The following is a 23844-nucleotide window of genomic DNA, read 5'->3' on the forward strand; positions in this document are numbered from 1 at the left end:
ATGTGCAAGTGTGTACATATAGGCAAGCCATGCTAGGATCAGTATACACATGAAAACACAAATGTGCAAGTGTGCACATATAGGCAAGCCATGCCGGACACCATATATAGATGAAAACAGCAATGTGCAAATACTGGTAGGCACTGCTTCCTAGCTTATGTAGGGAGGGCGCACAAGCACTTTCATACTGTACTTACAGTGGGAAAATGCCCATGGCCCTAAGGCCACTCAAACAGGATCAGCAAAGCACCCTGGAAAAAGCAAAAAGAGTTTGGGATACCACCATCTCCACATGTCACATCTAACATTGATATAAAGTGCTGTGACACACTACATTGGGATGACTAGCTGTTAGGCCTTCCAGCCCTAGGGTGGTCACCTCTAACTTTTGCCTGCCTCTCTCCACTTTTTTTGACACTATATTAGCTGGTTTTAGGACTCTGCACACTTTACCACTGCTATCCAGTGCTAAAGTGCATATGTTCTCTTCCTTAAAACATGGTGACATTGGATCATATCCAATTAGCATATTTAATTTACTTGTAAGACCCTAGTAAAGTGTACATAATGTACCCAGGGCCTGTAAATTAAATGCTACTAGTGGGCCTGCAGCACTGATTGTGCCACCCACCTAAGTAGCACTTAACCATGTCTCAGGCCTGCCATTGCAAGGGCTGTGTGTGCAGTTTCACTGCCACTTCGACGTGGCATTTAAAAGTGCTTGCAAGCCTTAAACTCCCCTTTTTCTACATATAAGTCACCCCTAAGGTAGGCCCTAGGTAACCCAGAGGGCAGGGTGCTGTGTAGTTGAAAGGCAGGACATGTCTGTGTGTTTTATATGTCCTGGTAGTGGAAAACTCCTAAATTAATTTCCTACTGCTATGAGGCCTGCTCCTTTCATAGGCTAACATTAGGGCTACCCTCATAAACTGTTTGAGTGGTAGATTCCGATTAGAAAGGGGTAAATAGGTAATATCTAGTGTGCCAGATAGGTAATGCTGACTGGTGAGGTTGGATTTAATATCACTATTTTAGAAATGCCATTTGTAGAAAGTGAGCATTTCTCTGCACTTCAAATCCTTCTGTGCCTTACAGCCTGTCTCCAATCAATGTCTGGGCTGCGCTGGTTGACAGCTCCCTTGTGCATTCCACCCAGACAACCACAAACAGAGGATACTCAGTCACACCTGCACACATCTGCATACTGAATGGGTCTTACTGGGCTGGAAGGGTGGAGGGCCTGACACTTACATTTCAAAGGACAGTGGCCTGCCCTCACACAATGGACCGCGAACCCCCTACTGGGACCCTGGCAGACAGGATTGTACTGAAAGGGGACCTTGTGCACTTCTAAGCCACTCTTTGAAGTCTCCCCCACTTCAAAGGCCCATTTGGGTATATAAACTGGGTCCCTGACCCTACCAACTCAGACTCTTCTTCGGAAGACATTGTGCACCAGAACCTGCAACCTGTCAAGTGAAGCTGCCTGGCTGCCCAAAGGACTCACCTGGACTGCTTTGCTGTAAAGGACTGCTGCCTTGCTGTTGCCCTGCTTCCTTGTTAGCCTCTGGCTCTCCTGAGAAGTATTCTTCAAGGGCTTGTTCCTGAAGTCTCAGGACCAAAAAGACCTTATCTCTGCAAAGAAACTCCTTGTGCGGCAAAAATCGACGCACAGCCTGCCAGAATTGATGCACAGCCTGCCCAGTGGTGAGAAAATCACTGCATTGCCGAACTGGAACGATACAGCCTGGCTCCCTGAGTGGAAATTGATGTATTGCCAGCATTGAGACTGGAACTTCGACGCACAGCCCACCAGATCAACGCATCGCTGAGCTGGAATGACGCAGCCTGACTTTCTGCGTGAGGAATCGATGCATCACCAGCCGTGTGACAGAAACTCCACTGCATCAACCACCGGATCGACGCAACAGCTGTGACTCAGTCCCGCAAGCCCAGGATTTCCACACAGCGTCCCTGGGCATCAAAAGACCCCGCATCACAAAGAGGTTTCAAGCTTGCGCACAGGAATTCAACGCAAAGCCCTTGCCCCGTGGAAAAAAATCACACCATTGTCCGTGTGCGCCTGGAAATCTGACGCACACCTACCATTTTCCACGCATCTCCTCCTCTGCGGTCTGCATGCATGTAATTTTGATGCAAAGCAGGTACTTTGTGCCTGCAAGAGACAATCGTTGCTTTTAAGAACTAGAAACTCTTGTTGTCATTACAGAAGTGATATTTCAACTTGTGATTCTCACATCTTGAACGTTTTGACCTTACTTTATTCCAATAAGTATATTATATTTTCCTAAACCTGTGTGGTGTCTTTTTGTGGTGTTCTCACTGTGTTATTTGCATGATTTATTGCACAAATACTTCACACATTGCCTTCTAAGTTAAGCCTGACTGCTCAGTGCCAAGGTACCAGAGGGTTGGCACAGGATAATTTGGATTGTGTGTGATTTACCCTGAGTAGGATTGTGGTCCCTACTTGGACAAGGGTGTATACCTCTGCCAACTAGAGACCCCATTTCTAACACTAGAGTTATAAAACAATTAAATAAAAAATGAATTCAAGTGCCTTTTAAATCATCATTAGTATAATTACTCATACAGGTAGAAGTGAGACATTCCTTAGAGTTCATTCATATCTCTCATACACAGGGACTGAGCAAAGTTAAAATCCTTCCTCCAAGTCATAGTTTCTCTTAAGTACATGTGTAATGATAGCAAACTATGGGGGTCATTCCAACCCTGGCGGTCAAAGACCGCCAGGGCCGCGAATGACGGAAGCACCGCCAACAGGCTGGCGGTGCTTCCCTGCCCATTCTGACCACGGCGGTAAAGCCGCGGTCAGAAAACTAGGTCCGGCGGTTTCCCGCCGGATTTCCCCCAGCTGGGCGAATCCGCCATGGCGGCGCTGCAAGCAGCCCCGCCATGGGGATTCTGACCCCCTTACCGCCAGCCTGTTTCTGGCGGTTGTCACCGCCAGGAAGAGGCTGGCGGTAACGGGTGTGTAGGGGCCCCCTAACAGGGCCCCAGCATGCTTTTCACTGTCTGCTAAAGCGCGACGGGTGCAACTGCACCTGTCGCACACCTGCAACACCGCCGGCTCCATTCGGAGCCGGCTTCAGTGTTGCAGGCCACCTTCCCGCTGGGCCGGCGGGCGCTACCTTAGGTAGCGCCCGCCGGCCCAGCAGGAAGGTCAGAATGCCGGCAGCGGTCTTTTGACAGCGGAGCGGCCAAATGGCAGTTCCTGCCAGGCGGGTGGCGACCGCCGCCCGCCGGGGTCAGAATGACCCCCTATGTGCGTTTATTTCAGTCCACTGAATTGGCACCTGAGTGTTAAGCTTCTGATAGCTCCCAGCCCAGATGATATTCAAAACAAAGAAAGGTTGATGGCTTTTTAAATGGAGCATTTGTTTTTGACTCTGATAGAAGTGAAATAGGAAAGCTCTCTCACTACCTTCATGTTAGTGCTTGGACAAATTTAGCATTTTCACTTGGCTACATAACTACTGCCGGATCCAGGAACAAAGTGGATGCGCCTCACTTCCTGCAATGGTGCCTAGGCATTCATAACTGGAGACAAATAGGAGTTGCATACAGGGTGCCCACCTATTTGTATCTTTCACAGACTTTCTGGAATTTGCATGGCTTGTCCATGATTGAATGAAGGGAAACATCCTTTTTTACGACTTTTTTTTTCCGAAAGTCGCGGTTAACGAATGCGCAACAATGCTTTTTTTAACCACGACTCCGTTTTTTTGTGCCTTAACTACGTATGTTCTGAGCAACGAACATGCGTAGTTAAGGTACAAAGAAGGGAATTGGCGAAGGTAAGTGGTGGGTTTAGGTTTTGGGGCGGGGGTGGGGGTGGGGGGTTTTAGGTTTTGGGGTGGGGTTGGGGCGTTTTTGGGGAGGGGGGGTCAGAGGGTTTTAGGTTTTGGGGTGGGGTTGGGGGGGTGGGGCGTTTTTGGTTTTGGGGAGGGGGTGGTGGTCAGGGGGTTTTAGGTTTTGGGGTGGGGTTGGGGGGGTGGGGCGTTTTTGGTTTTGGGGAGGGGGTGCGGGGTTTTTAGGTTTTGAGGTGGGGTTGGGGGGTGGTGCGTTTTTGGTTTTGGGGAGGGGGAGGGGGTGGGGCGTTTTTGGTTTTGGGGAGGGGGTGGGTGGTCAGGGGGTTCTAGGTTTTGGGGTGGGGTTGGGGGGGTGGTGCGTTTTTGGTTTTGGGGCAGGGTGGGGGGGTCAGGGGGTTTTAGGTTTTGGGGTGGGGTTGGGGGGGTGGAGCGTTTTTGGTTTTGGGGAGGGGGTGGGGGGTCAGGGGGTTTTAGGTTTTGGGGTGGGGTTGGGGGGTCGGGCATTTTTGGTTTTGGGGGAGGGTGGTGGGGGGTCAGGGGGTTTTAGGTTTTGGGGTGGGGTTGGGGGGTTTGGGGGTTTTAGGTTTTGGGGTGGGGTTGGGGGGTGGGTCGTTTTTGGTTTTGGGGAGGGTTGGGGGGTCAGGGCGTTTCAGGTTTTGGGGTGGGGTTGGGGGGGTGGGGTGAGGGATGTAGGGTGAATGGTGCCTATTACTAATGCTTTTATCAGGAATGCCTTTACAACAAAATATCGTTGTTAAGGCATTCGTGGTAAAATCATTAGTAGTAGCAACGAGGTCGGTGTTCCGACCTCCTTGTTAAGGCAGTAGTTGTTTTTGAAGTCGTTATTTCGTCGTACAATCTTGAATGAATGGTCGAATATGGATGCCTTTTGTAATTCTGTGAATTTAGCACATTGTTTTTCCTTTCAGTTGCTCTTAGGACAGGGTCCATTGCTGCTGCTTGTGCTGTTTGTTTTTCCTAAGTGTGTCGACAACAGGCTGTTAGCAGTGCAATTGTTCTATTTGCATTTGAAAGGCTATCTCTGTGTTCCTACCCACTGGGCTGTTTAACCCTTGATTGCTATAAGAATATTCTTGTCAGAGTTAACCACAAAAGTCACTGAAAAACCTGTGCTGAACCCTCTGCTAGCTTGGCACAAAAGCAGTCATGCTTAACTTAGAAGTAATGTGTAAAGTATTTATGCAGTGCTCAAATATTAATTAAGTGAAAATACAACACAGGAAACCATTAAAAAAGTGGTGCAAACTTAAATAAATAAAATGACACCTCCTCCAAGGGGCGACTGCCTGGTCCTTTCTGGGTCTGGGCAGCACCCATTATCTTTAACCGTGACTCTTGCAGCTAGTAAGGCTTGTTTTAAGTCTTTCTGCGTGGAAACAACTCTGCATCCTCCAGCACGCCGTGGGACATCTTCTGACCAAAGGAGAAGTTCCTGGCACCTTCAGTTGTTGCAGAATCTTTGGTTTCTTCCACCCGGAGGCAGCCCTTTTGCGCCTTCATCCGGGGTTTAGTGGGCTCCTGCCCCCCTGGATACTTGCGTGACTCTTGGACTTGGTCCCCTTCCTTTGCAGGTCCTCAGATCCAGGAATCCATCTTCAGTGCTTTGCAGTCAGTTGTTGCCTTTGCAGAATCCCCTATCTCGACTTTACTGTCTTTCTGGGGTAGTAGGGTAACTTTACTCCTACTTTTCAGGGTCTTGGGGTGGGGTATCTTGGACACCCTTAGTGTTTTCTTACACTCCCAGCGACCCTCTACACACTACACAAGGCCTGGGGTCCATTCGTGGTTCGCATTCCACTTTTGGAGTATATGGTTTGTGTTGCCCCTAAGCCTACTGCATCCTATTGTGTTCTATAGTGTTTGCACTATTTTTCTAACTGTTGACTTACCTGATTTTGGTTTGTGTGTATATTTTGTGTATTTTACTTACCTCCTAAGGGAGTATATCCTCTGAGATACTTTTGGCATATTGTCACTAAAATAAAGTACCTTTATTTTTAGTAACTCTGAGTATTTTGTTTCTTATGATGTAGTGCTATATGATATAAGTGGTATAGTAGGAGCTTTGCATGTCTCCTAGTTCAGCCTAAGCTGCTCTGCTATAGCTACCTCTATCATCCTAAGCGGCTAGAACACTACTAATCTACTAATAAGGGATAACTGGACCTGGCACAAGGTGTAAGTACCACAAGGTACCCACTATAAGCCAGGCCATCCTCCTACATTGGTGGTGCAGCAGTGGGATAAGTACTTGTAACTGCTTTACCACTTTGTCATTGGTGCTTTTCATAAGAAAAAATATAGCAAATACTTCAGAATATACACAATTAACCTAAACAGTTTAACCTTACTTCTCTAAACTTTTAAAAAAGTTTTAGAAAAGTTTTGAAAAGTTTTGAAAAGTTTTTAAAACGTTTTGCTCTTTTCTCTAAAAGTTTCTAAACTTTTTACTCTCTGTCTTAAACCCTTTCTAACTATCATGTCTGCAGTAGACATTACTCCCACAGTTGTCCAGGCAACCTATGGTAGTCTAAACTGTAAGAGTTTGAGGGGTCTCTGTATTGAAAGAGGTTTAAGTATTGGTAAGAATCCTACAAAAGATCTTCTCCTTAGCCTTCTCCTAGAAAGTGACCAGAACCAGTCTGGCCCATCCCAGGATCAGGAGGTAGAGGATGGGGGTACCCAGCCAGACTCAGAGGAGTCCCTTGATGATACTGGGGAGGGTTCTTCCAAGGACCTGCCAGCTAACATGCCATCTAGTGACACTTGTAGTGGGAGGGGGTCACACATTAGTAGGGCACCTTTCACTCCTAAAGGCCATGTTACTAGAGTCCAGACAGTTAGGGACAGGTCTATCTCTGCCAATTCCCATATTTCTTCTGTGTCTCACAATTCCCAAGCCTCCCACCCTGAGGATAACTTAATGGAAAGGGAACTCAGAAAGCTGAGGTTGGAAGAGGCCAGGCTGAAGCTTAAACAGCAGCAGCTGGCCTTAGACAGGGAATCTCTGGATGTGGAAAGGGAAAGGCAGAGGTTGGGGTTAGTTCCCCATGGTGGCAGCAGCAGTGCTTTTGATAGCAATCCTGTCAGAGAGCAAGATTCCAGAAACCTGCAGAAGGTAGTCCCCCCTTACAAGGAGGGGGATAACATTAACAAGTGGTTTGCTACACTTGAGAGGGCCTGTATGGTACAGTTGGTCCCTCAAAGGCAGTGGGCTGCTATCTTGTGGCTATCCTTCACTGGTAAGGGTAGGGATAGGCTCCTTACTGTCAGAGAAAGTGATGCTAATAACTACAGAGTTTTGAAAGATGCACTCTTGGATGGATTTGGCTTAACCACTGAACAATACAGGATTAAGTTCAGAGACACCAGAAAAGAGTCCTCTCAAGACTGGACATACTTTGTAGACTGTTCAGTGAAGGCCTTGGAGGGTTGGTTACATGGCAGTAAGGTGACTGACTATGAAAGCCTGTATAATCTAATCTTGAGAGAGCATATTTTGAACAATTGTGTGTCTGATTTGTTGCACCAGTACTTGGTAGACTCAGATCTGACCTCTCCCCAAGAATTGGGAAAGAAGGCAGACAAATGGGTCACAACAAGAGTGACCGGAAGGGTCATACAGGGGGTGACAAGGATGGCAAGAAGAAGGATGGTAAGTCTTTTGACAAGGGTGGGGACAAAGATAAAAAGCATTCTGAGTCTTCATCAGGCCCACACAATTTCCTCTGGGGGTGGTGGGTGCAAATCCTCTTCTGACAATTAGAAAAAGCCACGGTGTTATTTATGTAAAGTAAAAGGCCATTGGGCAAGTGATGCCTCTTGTCCCAAGAAAAACACCAAGGCTCCCACTACCAAAACCCCAACTGCAACCTCTAGTGCCCCTAGTAATAGCAGTGGCGGTGGGAAGTCTACTACAAATAGCCAGTCCAAGGGTGTAGCTGGGCTCACCATTGGCAGTGTAGTTGGGGTTGGTCTTGTTAGGGAGACCACAGAGGCTGTTTTCGTCTCTGATGGTGGCATTGACTTTGCCACCTTGGTTGCTTGTCTGCTGAATATGGGTATGTACAATCAACTATCCCTCATTAATGGTGTTGAGATTGAGGCCTACAGGGACACAGGAGTCAGTGTAACTGTGGTTATAGAGAAACTGGTTTACCCTGATCAACACCTACTTGGTCAGCAGTACCAAGTGACTGATGCTCACAATAACCCACTTAGCCCTTAGCCACCCCATGGCTGTTTTGAATCTCAAATGGGGGGGGAGGGGGTTACTGGTCCAAAGAAAGTTGTGCTAGCCACTGAATTACCTGTAGATTGCTTACTAGGCAATGATTTGGGGACATCAGCTAGGGCTGAAGTGGAGTTGGAGGCTCATGCAGCAATGCTGTGCATTCCTGGGCATATTTGTGCTTTGACAAGGGCTCAGGCCAAAAAGCAAAAAGGACAGGGGAACTTGGATCCTGGAACAATGGACCAAGTGCTCCCAAAAGCTAGGGGTAGTAAGGGTAAATCCTTGCCCACTATCCCTCCCTCTCCAGAAGATTCCCCTTTTGCGGAAGAGGAATCCTCTCCCTGTGCAGAACCTACACCAGATGAGCTGGCAGCAGACACTGCTGAGCTTTTGGGTGCAGGGTGGCCTGCTACGGAAGAGCTGAGTGTGGCACAGCAGACCTGTCCCACACTAGAGGGTTTAAGACAGCAAGCTGTCAAACAGCAGAATGGGGATGTCAGTGATGGCCATAAGGTGTACTGGGAAGACAACCTCCTGTATACTGAGTCAAGGGACCCTAAACCTGGAGCTGCCAGGAGATTGGCTATCCCTTTGCATTATAGGGAGTTTCTTCTTACCTTGGCACATGACATTCCTTTGGCTGGGCACTTGGGCCAGAGGAAAACTTGGGACAGGCTTGTTCCCCTGTTTCACTGGCCTCATATGTCAGAGGACCCTAAATAATTTTGTCGCTCTTGTGTGACCTGCCAAGCCAGTGGCAAGACTGGTGGCACACATAAGGCCCCCTTAATTCTACTTCCTGTGGTTGTGGTGCCCTTTGAAACGGTAGGGGTTGACATAGTTGGCTCCCTTGACTCTCCAACAGCTTCAGGCAATAGGTTTATCCTTGTGGTAGTGGACCATGCCACTAGGTACTCTGAAGCAATTCCCTTAAGGACCACTACAGCTCCTGCAGTGGCAAGGGCCCTCCTAGGAATCTTTTCCAGGGTGGGCTTTCCTAAGGAAGTAGTGTCAGACAGAGGTAGTAACTTTATGTCTGCATACCTCAAAGCAATGTGGAAGGAGTGTGGTGTAACATACAAGTTCACTACTCCTTATCATCCACAAACAAATGCTTACAGGGAGGTACCCCAAAAAGGAGTGGGCTTTAGCCCCTTTTAACTCCTCTTTGGGCAACCTGTGAGAGGTCCCCTTGCACTTGTTAAGGAGGGTTGGGAACAACTTTTAAAAGCTCCTAAACAAGACATTGTGGACTATGTACTTGGCCTAAGATCAAGAATGCTGAGTAAATGAAAAAGGACAGTAAAAACCTTCAGGCCAGCCAGGAGCTGCAAAAGCAATGGCATGACCAGAAGGCTGTCCTGACCCAGTATCACCCAGGACAGAAGGTGTGGATATTGGACCCTGTTGCCCCAAGAACACTCCAGGACAAATGGGGTGGACCCCATCTAATTGTTGATAAAAAAGGTGAGGTTATCTACTTGGTAAACCTGGGCACTGCCAGGAGTCCCCTTAGGGTGCTCCATGTCAACCGCCTAAAACCCTACTATGACAGGGCTGATCTCACCCTGATCATGGCAACTGATGAGGGACAGGAAGAAGAGAGTGACCCTCTCCCTGATCTCTTCTCCACCACTGAAGCTGATGGCTTAGTGGCAGGAGTAGCACTTGCAGATTGTCTTACTGCTGAGCAGAAGTACAACCGTGTAAATCACTTAAGTCAGTTTTCTGAACTCTTCTCACTGATACCAGGTGGAACTACTTGGTGTGAGCACACAATCAATACTGGAGACAGTTTACCTGTCAAAAGTAAGATTTATAGGCAGCCTGACCATGTCAGGGACTGCATAAAACAAGAGGTACAGAAGATGTTAGACTTAGGCGTGACTGAGCCTTCAGAAAGCCCATGGGCTAGCCCAGTGATGCTTGTCCCAAAACCTCACAGTAAGGATGGTAAAAGAGAGATGAGGTTTTGTGTTGACTATAGAGGGCTCAACCAAGTAACCAAGACAAGTGCTCACCCTATACCCAGGGCAGATGAGCTGATAGATACACTGGCTTCTGCCAAGTATCTAAGCACTTTTGATTTAACTGCAGGGTATTGCCAGATTAAATTATCAGAAGACGCTAAACCTAAAACTGCATTCTCCACCATAGCAGGGCACTATCAGTTCACGGTGATGCCCTTTGGTCTGAAAAATGCACCTGCCACTTTTCAAAGGTTGGTGAACACAGTCCTGCAAAGGTTGGAAGCTTTTAGTGCAGCATATCTAGATGCTATAGCTGTCTTTAGCTCCACCTGGGATGATCACCTGGTCCACTTGTGGAAAGTTTTAGAGGCCCTGCAAAAGGCAGGCCTCACTATCAAGGCTTCAAAGTTCCAGATAGGGCAGGGGAAAGTGGTTTATCTGGGTCATCTGGTAGGTGGGGAACAGATTGCACCACTGCAGGGGAAAATCCAGACCATTATGGAATGGGCTCCCCATACAACTCAAACCCAGGTGAGAGCCTTTCTAGGCCTCACATGGTACTATAGGAGGTTAATTAAGAATTATGGCTCCATTGCAGCTCCTCTTAGTGACCTCACTAGTAAAAAAAATGCCTAAAAGGTATTGTGGACAGCTAGCTGTGAAAAAGCTTTTGATGAGCTCAAACAGGCCATGTGCTCTGCACCTATCCTAAAAAGCCCTTGCTACTCCAAAAAGTTCATAGTCCAGACTGATGCTTCTGAATTGGGGGTTGGGGCAGTGCTATCACAGCTTAATACTGAGGGCCAGGATCAGCCTGTTGCTTTTATCAGCAGGAGGTTGACCCCTATAGAAAAGCGTTGGTCTTCCATAAGGAGGGAGGCCTTTGCTGTGGTCTGGGCACTGAAAATGTTGAGACCATACCTGTTTGATACTCACTTTATTGTTCAGAGAGACCAGAAACCTCTAATTTGGCTTAAACAAATGAAAGGTGAAAACCCTAAATTGTTGAGGTGGTCCATCTCCCTACAAGGAATGGACTATACAGTGGAACATAGACCTGGGAGTACCCACTCCGATGCAGATGGACTCTCCAGATATTTCCACTTAGACAATGAAGACTCATCTGGGCAAGGTTAGCCTTATTGTCCCTTGTTTGCAGGGGGTTGTGTAGGAAAGTACCATCTTGCCTGGCATGTTACCCCCATTTTTACTTGTGTGTCAGTTTGTTTTTGCCTGTGTCACTGGGATCCTGCTAGCCAGGACCCCAGTGCACATAGTTTGTGGCCTACATGTGTTCCCTGCGTGGTGCCTAACTGTATCACTGAAGCTCTGCTAACCTGAACCTCAGTGTTTATGCTCTCTCTGCTTTTAAAATTGTCACTGCAGGCTAGTGACTATTTTCACCAATTCTAATTGGCACACTGGAACACCCTTATAATTCCAAAGTATATGGTACCTAGGTACCCAGGGTATTGGGGTTCCAGGAGATCCCTATGGGCTGAAGCATTTCTTTTGCCACCCATAGGGAGCTCAGACAATTCTTACACAGGACTTCCACTGCAGCCTGAGTGAAATAACATCCTCGTTATTTCACATCCAGTTTACACTGCACTTAAGTAACTTATAACTCACCTATATGTTTAACCCTCACTTAGTGAAGGTAAGGTGCAAAGTTACTAAGTGTGAGGGCACCATGGCACTAGCCAAGGTGCCCCTGCATTGTTCAGGGCAATTTCCATGAACTTTGTGAGTGCGGGGACACCATTACACGGGTGCACTACATATAGGTCAATACCTATATGTAGCTTCACAATGGTAACTCCGAACATGGCCATGTAACATGTCTAAGATCATGGGATTGTCCCCCCAAGCCAAATCTGGTATTGGGGTGCCAATCCCATGCATTCCCGGGGCTCCAGCATGGACCCCGGTTACTGCCCAACTAGCTCTCTGGGGTTTTCTCTGCAGCTACTGCTGCTGCCAACCCTCAGACAGGTTTATGCCCTCCTGGGGTCTGGGCAGCCCAGTCCTAGGAAGGCAGAACAAAGGATTTCCTCTCAGAAAGGGTGTTACACCCTCTCCCTTTGGAAATAGGTGTTAAGGGCCTGAGAGGAGTAGCCTCTCCTGGCCTCTGGGAATGCTTTGAGGGCACAGATGGTGCCCTCCTTGCATAAACCAGTCTACACCGGTTCAGGGATCCCCCAGCCCCTGCTCTGGCACGAAACTGGACAAAGGAAATGGGAGTGACCACTCCCCTGTCTATCACCACCCCAGGGGTGGTGGCCAGAGCTCCTCCAGTGTGTCCCAGACCTCTGCCATTTTGAATGCAGAGGTGTGAGGGCACAATGGAGACCTCTGAGTGGCCAGTGCCAGCAGGTGATGTCAGAGACCCCTCCTGATAGGCTCTTACCTGGTTAGGTAGCCAATCCTCCTCTGAGGGCTATTTAGGGTCTCTCCTGTGGGTTCCTCTTCAGATAATGAATGCAAGAGCTCACCAGAGTTCCTCTGCATCTCCCTCTTCGACTTCTGCCAAGGATCGACTGCTGACTGCTCCAGGACACCTGCAAAACCGCAACAGAGTAGCAAGACGACTACCAGCAACATTGTAGCACCTAATCCTGCCGGCTTTCTCAACTGTTTCCTGGTGGTGCATGTTCTGAGGGCTTTTCGCCTTCACCCTTCACTGGAAGCCAAGAAGAAATCTCCTGTGGGTCGACGGAATCTTCCCCCTGCTAACGCAGGCACCAAACTTCTGTATCACCGGTCCTTTGGTTCCCCTCTCATCTTGACAAGCGTGGTCCCTGGAACACAGAAGCTGGACCCAAGTGACCCCGACAGTCCAGTAGTCCTTCTGTCCAAACTTGGTGGAGGTAAGTCCTTGCCTCCCCATGCCAGACAGTAATCTTGTGTACTGTGTGATCTGCAGCTGCTAGGGCTTCTGTGCACTCTTGCACGGATTCCTTCGTGCACAGCATAACGCAGGTCCCCAGCACTCCGTCCTGCATTGCTCAACTCGCTGAGTTGACCACCGGCTTTGTGGGACCCACTTTTGTTGTGTTGAGACGTCACCCGAGCTCAGATTTCTTGAACGCCTGTTCAAGTGCTTCTGCGGGTGCTGCCTGCTTTGCAGACAGTGCACATTACAAGGGTGCTGGTGCCCCCTGTGGGCGGTAGCATTGCCGCCAGCTCGATTACGGGATTACGAGCAGGCGACAGTGCTGCCACCACTTTCCCACTGAGATGACTGGGACGTTTTTGGCCATCTAACGCCACATTAGCGTAAACAATTGACGCTAATGTGTCATTAGAATGGAGCTAGTACCTCTTAAATCTGGGCCTCAGTGCCTTCAAACAGAGTGCCACCTGGTAAGACAATGGATTCGTAATCGAATTAGCCCGGAGCACACATGTGCTTGATTAAACAATGGGTGCAGGGAAGAAACTAAGGGCCAGATTAAAGGGAAAACGCACCATCATTTTCACAACGCGGGGATGCGCTGTATTTAATAGAATACGGTGCGCCCCTGTGTTTCCCCCTTAGCCAGCACTGAATTTGCTGCTGTGCGCAAATGCAGTAAGCCTTGCACCATTGTGCAAGAATGGCTATGTTGAGGGGGAGGTTGTTTTTGTGCAGGAAGGAATACCTTCCTGCACAAAAACAATGTTAAATGGGCATTTTCTCTTTCTATGTATGCTGCAGAATGCAGCACACATAGAAAGAGCAAAAAACAAGGATATATGAAAGCATTTCTCCTCGTTGCACCCTGCTAAAGTCAACCCTGGGGTGGCATTATATTTTGGCGCTACCTCAAGTTTACAAAAGCTCGTAAATCTGGGTCAGCGTCAAAATGCAATGGGTGTTGCTGTGGCACACCCACAGCAACACCCATTGCACGGCCCTTCCACGCAAAGTGCTGCATGTGAACGGGCCGTATTTACAACATGGCGCTAAGCCACAAAACATGGCTTAACACCACCTTGTAAATCTGGTGCAGTGCATAGCGCCACCGAGCATCACTAAAAATCACTAAAAGTGACGTTCCAGTGGCGCTAGGGGCTCTTAAATATGCCCCTAAGTTCTGAGCACACAAAGGTCTCAGGCACACAATGCTGCCAGCACACACTTTAAGTAAATTCCACCTTCCATGAAACACATACTCATTCATAGGCCAAAGACTGCTCTGTCATTAAGCACTGTCAGAACTATAATGACGAATGTGCAATGGTTTAGTTCAGGAATTCAGGGTTATGAAGACACATGTCTTTAAGTGTTTTTCCATTTTAAATCTGTGACTTGTAAGTCGACTATTATTTACTGTGTGTAATAAAGTATTGTATTGATTTGTATAAAAAAGGTCTGTCTGCGAACAGGGATGTAAGAAAAACCCGAGAGGTAGTTTGAGCAGGGCTGAGGTGCAGTCCCTGGTGTTTTTTCTCCATGTCGCAACAGGTAGTAAATACTGTATTTGGATAGCCCAGAAGAATCCACGTGTCAATTCCAGTATTGCGAGTTCGTGTTCCCCTACAAAAGCTGGATATCACACTCACTCTCCTGGAGTGTTTAAACAAAAAGAAACACGTACTGGGTGAAAATGAGCAGTGGAAGGATACAAGTAATGTGTCTTTGCTTCTGGGGAGGGACAAACACAAGTAGAGGATGGAAAGCTTACAGAAGATGATGAATAATAAGCAAGTAGGCGCAAGTGACAATGCAGCCAACCAATGGGAAGCAAAGAGTGGGCACTTAGCCCACTTTAAACTAACATCTCACAACAGACAGTTGAGCCACTCTCTTGGGCGAGACCTCATTTGGCAGAAAGTCAGGAACTACATTTAATTTTGCATTCAAAAAGTCTGCCAAGTGACACTATGATGTGTGTCACAATCAGCCATGCCTGGCTTTCCAGGCAACAACATTTTGCTTTGTGAAGTTTCTGGTTTTTCTATTAACATTTTCATTATCAATTCAAAACCCTAGATGCCAACGTGATGTTGGCTATCTTGTCAGAAGTGGCCAAAGGTGTTGCACGTGTCACGAAGCCACTTGTCAACTATATTTTAAACATTTACGAAGTATTTTAGTTCACTTACAACTGCTCATTTTGTATGTAAAACCAAGTGTTTTAGATGTGTAACTCTGCTCTTATGTTTTGTGACGGTTCACTCTTTCTTTCACATCATACATTAAACAGGCATTGCTAATGCAAATCTATTAGTCTTTTGTAAAATACAAAGTTTTACACCGAACTTCACAACACTATAAAAGTACATCATAGATGCTGGCATTTATTCATCAAGCATCACTAGTAACTCAGACTAAAAAAAATTAAGATAAAAGAAACTGAATATTTTGATAAATTATTTTATACTCACTTTTACATAAAAATCCACTTGTCTTTACTGATGAAAATATTTGCAGTATGCTTAAATTTTTTCAGAAACACTAATTTACACATTTTAAAGCAAGCAAGGTTTAAAAATATTGAAAAATTACTTTAAAATAGTTAGCCCTGTTTAGCGAGGCACACGTAAGATCTCGGGTCTGCTAGGGTCATATGTCATGTATTATTAGTAAAAGAAGTGCCTGCCTGCCAGAATCACAACAAAGGTATGTTCACAAGAAAGGTGATTTGGCGCCTTTTTGCATATCGCCACTGTGGCACCATTTATTAAAATAATATTCCAAAATGCACATCAAAGTGAATGCAATGTCTGTTTCAACGGCTAAAGCCACGGCATGTAATGGGTTTTAAAACTGTGCATCTACAGAAACAGAAGTTCTGTGACAGAACTATATATTTTTGGAGCCACTTAAGATTTAAGATTTATCAACCAAATCTGTAGAGTGCACCTGTGCGGTGACAGTCCTCCTCTTGGCTAGAACAAAGAACAAGTAAAGGACATGTGACAGTAGCTGGAGGAATATCACATGATTCTCCCCCACTCACAGAACAGATACAACATAGGTAGCTTACAAACTAAAGAATGAGTGAGGGAAGGAAAAGGACACTGCTGTATGCTCAATGTTCTCTGTAAACCAACATAAACATTTGAGAAGTGTAAAACTCCTTGAATAAACATTCAAAACTCTCATGGATTACCAAACATTTATGTACTCATATAGGAAGTTGAACCCTCACCTATCAAGCGTGGTATGCCGCATCAGTGGGCTTCACATCTAGTACCAAGAAGCATCAATAGTACTACTGTTCACTGGCAGTACAGTGCTGGTATTTGTGGGTTCCCTGGCAGGGGTGAGGGGTGCCTTGTATGTCAACATTTATATTTTCTCTTTTTTTTAAATGTTAGACATATGCTATTATTGTGTGGATGAACTAAAATTCAAGAACTTCTTTGTTTTTCCATAAGCTGGGTCAATGGCAATGGAGTTGTGACTTCTTCGTAGGAAAGGTACACCATGGAAAGAAATAGTGCAAACTTCCCTCCTTCAGAGGACAGGTACAGGAGAGGCAGCAGCAACACAAATATTTGTCCTCACAGCATGACAGGACACTGACACATTGGGCTGTGACAGTGCAACCTCTGCTTCCTCACAGAAACGATACAGCATGGCAGGAGGAAAGCAAGCTTCCCTCGCTCACAGAAGGCAGCAAGTGGAACCTTTCATTCCCTACAGAAGAGATCCAGCTGGGAATACTAGTGCAAGCTTTCACCCACCACAGAACATGTACACTTAAGGAAGAGTTGAAATGTAGGTCACAGACAGATCTCTGGAGTGGGTACTTAACTCACTCAGAGTAATGTATAGGTGGAGGAGTGAGATATTTTCGAGATCTGACACTGTTCTCATTTTGCTGATATTTTACATCAGCATCCTGAAAGCCTTGCTGCTTGTGTTGATTCTTTGGTTTTCCACATATTGAGGAGTAGCCAATACTTAGTAGGTAATTTGTATTTGGAGCAGCCCAGCACACTCTAAGTAACTATTCTGCAATACAAGAATAGAAGAACAGATGTGCCAACCGGTTTGAAAAGGTTTGAATGCATGCTCTAAGCAGGTGCTGTGCAGTCCCAGCCTCAGTGCTTCAGCTGTTCAAATATTGAAGGCTACCATTGATTTTAAAACTGTAAAAGCCCTTTAAAGAGCGCTTTTGAGAGAGTCCACGTACAGGCAACTGAGGACAGAGAATGGGAAGAAGGGGATGAGCAAGCTTGTCCCTCTCTCTCAACCAACCCCGAAGTAAGGAGCAAGAGTAAAGGTATGGTAGATGGTCTTCAGAGAGGTGCACAAACATCTCACCGTCTGAAGAGATGCACACATGCACCTTATTAACACCAGAAAACAGAATAAGCTCCATTGACATGTCTGATCCCGCCCTCAAGAAATGTACTACTGGCCAAGGAAAGAAGTTCATTAAAATTCCTGGGTGAGTTTCCACTTTCTCACAGTGATATGAGCATTTCACCGCATCTCAACATTCTGTACATTCCCAGAGAAGCAAACCATTTACATCACCAAATGACTTATTCATTTTATATAAGGACAGCCATTTTTATGTTGATTTAGGTTAGGCTTCTGATGTTTGGTTTGCTTTGTATTACACAATACATTTTTAAACAACCCAGAGCTCACCTATGTTTTGCTTTGTGATTAAATTAAACACACTAATTGTTTAATTGAAATGCTCCATTATTTATCGCGTAGCTCTACAATATTTCACAATGTTTGATGCTTTCCAAACTACAAATGGTCTGTTGACAAAGAACAGTTTCTTAAACATTTTAGTGCAGACCAAGGCTATGTTGATGAATAGATGGTTACATTATTTGGGAAGAAGTTTGGCTGGATAGTTGAGAGAATGGGAATAAGTAAAGAGAGTGTAGATGGATGGATTGAAGAGTGTGAAGATGAATGAAGAGAGTGCAGATGGTGGGATAGATGAATCAGCAGGGTATAGATAAATGGGTGGAGATTATCAGGTTGAATGAAGTTGTAGATGGTGGATGGTTGCACAATGTTGGGGTGAAGAAAGAGAGTGTGGATGGATGGAAAGTGTGGAATGAAAAAAGAAGGTGTAGATGGGTAAATGGGTAGATGGATGATGAAGAAAGTTTGTGTTGGTGACTGTAAATAGTTGGGTAGGTAGGTAAATGGGTGATCAATTAAATGATTGACACTTGGTGCATGCCTGCATGGATGGGTGGGTGGATGGATGGATGAAAGGTTAAATGGATGCATGCTAGGATGATAGATATGAAAAATTTCCAAAGTGTACTGTCCACATTCTTTACAATGTAGTGTTAGCATCTGTGTTGAGCACTAGTGTTACATGAACTTAAAATTGCAGTATTTGTCAGAGGTAAAGGTGTTCCAGTTTGGACTTTCATGCTACCTCCTACCCATATAGATACCTGGACGATATGTGAGAAACACTAAGGGGCATATTTATAAGCCCCTAGCACCACCTTGTGCCACATTTGCCGCATTTATTTTGACGCAAATGTGACATAAAGGTGGCGTTTCCCATGTGCCATATTTACAAAGTGGTGCAATGCTTTCATTTTATCACCTGGCATAATGTATGCAAGGGGGCAGTCCCGGTTAGGGGGGCTGAAAAAATGGTGCAAGGAAATCCATGAGATTTCCTTGCACCATTTTTTTGGGCACTGAGCAGGCGTTAAAAGGGGGCATACCAATATTTACAATAGGCCCTATGTACTCTGCAGGACTAGAGTTCATCAATATTGTCACATAAAATGATGCTATTAACCCCTACCCTGTGCCATGGTACACTGTATTTAAAATATGGCAGACACCTGGTGCTTGTATGGGGGCAAAAGGGGTGCAAGGAAAGTGGTGCTGCACTGGGTGTGGTGCCACTTTCCTTAAATCTGCACCTAAATGTAGTTTAAAACTCTTGAGTCCATTCAGACACTCAATGCACTCACTAGTCTTTTCTTGATACAATCAAAGTGAGCATTTGAAAAGCCTTGGATCCTGTCAGTGATATGGTCAGACTACATCATTATAGGGGGCGGGGGGTTGCCCAATGCTACACATGCTATATAGACCACTTTCCTTCCATGTACAGGGGACCAGTACTCAGCTCAGCAGCCTTCTCAGCTGCATCGCATGAGAAGGCATATTTTAGTCAAGACCCTATCAGCATTTTAAGGGCAGAAAACATGTTCCAAAAAATCTCACATTTTCAAAGAGGAAATGAAAGATTACCACATACTGCATTTTGGTAAAAATAATACTTATTCCACTGGCTGCCAGAATTATATTCTAGCAACCAGTCTACCTCCTGTGCATGTCTTTCCTAGGTAGCGTGACCACCTGCCCACTAATTACATGGTGTGTATGTAAGTTGAGCCTGATGTCCACAGTTTTGAGGTAGCAGTGTACCATGCTTTGTATGTTGGTACACTATGATATTTTCAGGAGTACATTACTTAGTGGGTGATGGTGCACTTTGCTGCAGGTCGTAGTGCATGGTTCTGAGAGTGATAGTACAGTGTGTCTGGGGTTATGATTGAATCAGCTGTAGGTGGTAAGCCAATTGTTCTCTGAGAGTTAGTGCTTTGTGCTATATGTGTTGTGGTGAACTATGCCCTAGGTTGTTTGCAGACTATGCAGTGGCTAATGGTGAGCTGTCCAGGGTATTTGGTAGTGCACTGTTTGGCACATCTCTGGTGTGAAGATTGAGGATTGTATCTGTGGGATTTTTCTAATTACTGTCTGTGTTCTCTTCCTATCTCGCATTCCTGTTTTTAGGTTTGACAGTGCAATTATTCTTGCACAGTGCCTAATCTGTAAATAAAAACGTGTCGGTGCCCAAAGCCCTCCTCTTAAACACAGGGCTGCTGCAATTAAATGAGCAAACTCGGAATACTGAGGCAGCATAATATTGAAGCCACCTCGGGCCTCTTCAATCCATTTAAAGCCACTCCCTGCCCCTTCAGCTCACTCTTGCACCTTTCTGCTTTATCCCATTGTGACGCATTTTCTTTTTTCTCTTCAGCCGTCTTTCCTGGATGTGTCTTTTGCTCGCAGTAAACGCTTGAGGCAGAAAAATAAGTGCCGGCCCCCAAAATTAAGTGCTGCCGCTCTGCACCGGAAAGAACAAGCACCAATTAAGCACTGTTCTTGCATCATTCTTGGCAAATATATTGCATTTTATACTTAGTCAGATGAGCTTTTGCCCACTTACTTGATATTTCTATCTCTGTCTCTGGACTATCAGAATCTAAGAGTTGGAAATTCATGTTTATCAAAAGAGCACTGCTTCTGTCATTCAGCATAAAAGGGGAGAATCGTGTGGTAACTGCCCCTTGTAGCACATGTCAAATTTTGCAAATATTTGCTAGTTTTTAATCTGTAAATAAGTCCAATCACATATGATGCTCAACACAACTGTGTATTATATAAACCAAAGAGCATAAATCTGCTTTGACTTGTTCTTGTGTCTGCAGTCTGTTTACTTACTGGTGTAGTATTACTTGACCTACACAAATGTCAGGGGCGTAGCTTCGGTGGAGGGGAGAGTGGGATGTTACACACCCCTAATATATATATGTTTTGATAAATAGTGGGGTATGGTTAGGTGTCAGTGGATTTCACCAGGAATGTTTACATACACACAGACAAAAATAGGCACACACTTTGTGCCTCCCTCTGGTTTGAAAGTCCTGAAGAATGTTGCATACTTTACAAAATATTGGGGGGTTTCTTAATACTCCTACCAATCCGCACTCGTCTCCCTTTCCACTGCCCTCTAGGCCCCTCATGCGCTCTGCTTGCTGTATTATGTTTTAACATTATATGCCAGCGCGATTGTTTGAAAACCTGAAGCTCACCCCTCCCAGTCTTACTGACCAAGCTACGCCCTGACAAGTGTGTCTGTAAAATTGACCTTTTGTCCAGAATTTCTGGATTTTATTTGGATCCTTTTTCTTGAACTTTTACAGTCCCTGCCGAGAATTTGCCTGCACGGCAGGTGGTCACGCTAGTTGCGTGACATTACCAAGACTACACACCATTAAAAACGTCATTAAGTAAATGTAATTATGTATGTTTCGCACAAGTTTTTACAAGTATTTCAAAATGCTTTTAAACTGATACCGACATCCCTGCTCCACCCACAGCAAAAACCCGAGTAAGACACACCCAGGCACAGTGGACTCGCAAAGAGGCAACATAAAAGGCCCGCGCTGTCCCTCAAATCAGACAGAAGACCCGAGGGAAGGCTGTAGCGCAAGGCACGTCGCGCCGCTCACTGACCTGCTCCGTCACCTGCTTCCCGGAGAAATAGAATTCAAGACAACCGCAGCAGAAACAAGTAAGTTCACTGCGTTTTACTCATTTCTGACATTTTCTCATCAGCCCCAAGCTGAGGCGATAGAAAACCAGCACGGCCGTTCATTTTGTAATCAAAAATCGTAACTAACCGCCATGTCATAAACAGTTAACTCTTTGCTGGAAAGATGTGACATTGTATAGCACGTTTTGACTCGAATACAGAAAGGTTGTCTGTGGAGGTTTTTACAGTGGTGGAGGAGGGTGTCTTTTACTTACAGCCCACGCGCCCATTCATAATGCAATAGGTATGTGTTCAGGCCGTTTCCACTGCCTTTCAGCTGCCTTCCCTTCCTTTGTTGCTCTGTTTGCTCGAAGAACAATCCTCGGTGTTGTTACCTGCGTTTCCCTTTGAAAAGTTCCCGGGGCTCATGTAACCGAACCAAAGCTCACCAAGGTTTGTTCACAAAAGTGTATGCTACTGCACACCAAAGAGTGTGACGAGGAAGAGCGCCTTCATCCGTGATTCCCCAGGTAGCAAGTCTATGAACGTGTTGCTGTTTGTGAACAAGAAACAAACGTACTGCGCATTAGAGATAGTATTTGATCTTCTTATCAGTTCAGCAAATCAGGTTGCCTTTGCGATTAATTCTGCAGTATTATTGAGTGTATTTTTAGAAAGGCCAGATTAGAATTGCGCTGAATCGGATTTTCCCTTTTAATCTCGTGGTTTATGGCCTGTTTTAACATCGCAGCGGTCACCCATCAGTTATGTGTGAAGATCACTTAAAAGGGGGTTCTCTACCCCCCACCCACCCTCGAAGCTGCGAAATATGAGTACATTTTTTTACTGGGCATAACGTGTGTTCTTCCACAAAAAGTACTTTCCCTTCACTCTGCTGTATTCATTGTGTTTATTTATACAGATGTCTGAGCTTAAACTTTCAGGGTCAGACATCCACATGAAACTGTAATGCTATTAAAGTGTCCTACATAACTAGATAATTTATGGTGTTTTTCTCTGACAGCAGCACAGATTAGAGGAGGGCAGTCATTAAACTACATGGATGCTTGGGTCTGACAATGTTTCAGATTACCATACATCATTCCTTTAAGCCCAGACCTATTGGCATTGTCAGTGTTTGTTGTAATTTGCAATGTAAAGATGGAGCAAACAATAAGTTGAAAAACTGTGGTTTTGCAAGAGCCTTTTAAAGTCATTGTTAATATGGTAATCAATATTGGTGGAAATTCCAAGTGGCCAACTAAAAGTGCTTGCCAATAGATGTTCTTGGAGCCAATTAAATGAACTTTTTTCTGATTAGTGTTTGGGAGTTTGATATCATGATTTCAGCACTCAGGTCAACTGGACTAAACTGAAACCATTCTGCCCAGTGACAAGCCAGGAGTGAGTGAGACAACATGTTGTATCTCCATGGACATAGCCCTATTCTTAAAGCTTTGCATGCATACATTTCTATCGTGGTTTCACAGAAATAACCATTTGCAAAGCACATTAGGGCTGATGGCATTTTGCCCTCTCAAATGGGGCTGACGGATACAGAAATTCCATCAGACTGATGACATTTCAGCATGTGAAAATTAGGAATTGTGATGGTTTGTGGGTGTTTTAGCAAAATTATGTGGATAGCCAGAAAAGGATGTGAACATAGCTTTCCCAGTTCTAGACTAATCTATGGATTATCTGGAGCCGTGTGAAAATCAGAATTTGCATTTAATGTAACAGTAAACCTACAGAAGAACATTTCTACTATAGTGCCCTACCTTTTTGATTCAGCTTGGCAGTTCTTTGAAAATTCACTAGGATTCTCTGATCATAAAATCATCTCTAAATCATAGTGTACAGCCAATCTGCAGATTTAGTGTATATCACATATATACATTCCTGTAAGTCACCATCATCCATGTGGGTGAGATGTAGAAAAATAGCCCGATTAGACATTAAAACCTAGAGACCTTTTCAAAAATTGTGGCACTGAAAAAAAAAGTAAAAATCGGTGCATATCTGTCGATATTTCTGTTCCTCATAGCTAGAACTGCCCCAGTTGAAAACTGCCATCACCCTTCCACTCTCATCACATTGTGTTTTTGTAATCAGTACAAGATGGGCTATGGAATTGCTCGTATTTGGAGGGGCTTGGCTTGGTCATTCAGATGGGGTGTGGGGTAACCTTCAGATTTCCCAACAATCACACTGGCATATCTTACTAAAATACATTATGAGAAGCTGGGCACGAGGGGGGCTCAAGAGGCAGTGGAAAGAGAGATGAGTGCGGATTGTTAGGAGTACTTAATACACAACAGTTTTAAAACTAACCAAGTTTTAAGACAGAGAGAGAGAGTGTGTGTGTTTTTGTCAATGTGGGCATATAACAATCCAGGGTGAAATCTGACAGACATCTCGTTATACCTGACTGAAAGCATCTGTACCCAACTATCTGCTACAGAATGCATTTTTTAGGGGAGTGTAACACCCCAAACATC

The 23844-nt window shown here is 45.3% G+C and overlaps 1 protein-coding gene across 6 annotated transcripts in view; it reads left to right on the forward strand.

The window, feature by feature from the left end:
* Positions 1-23844, forward strand: part of LOC138268696 (glutamate decarboxylase 1-like) — a 1137623-nt gene that overhangs the window by 145736 nt on the left and 968043 nt on the right. For all 6 annotated transcript variants that reach the window (XM_069218676.1, XM_069218622.1, XM_069218640.1 and 3 more), the window contains exon 2: positions 21189-21382. The gene's annotated coding sequence lies outside the window, so the exon portion shown is untranslated. The remainder of the gene's footprint in view (positions 1-21188; positions 21383-23844) is intronic.

The sequence above is a fragment of the Pleurodeles waltl genome, chromosome 2_1 (assembly GCF_031143425.1).
Source record: "Pleurodeles waltl isolate 20211129_DDA chromosome 2_1, aPleWal1.hap1.20221129, whole genome shotgun sequence".
In the NCBI taxonomy this organism is placed as follows: domain Eukaryota; kingdom Metazoa; phylum Chordata; class Amphibia; order Caudata; family Salamandridae; genus Pleurodeles; species Pleurodeles waltl.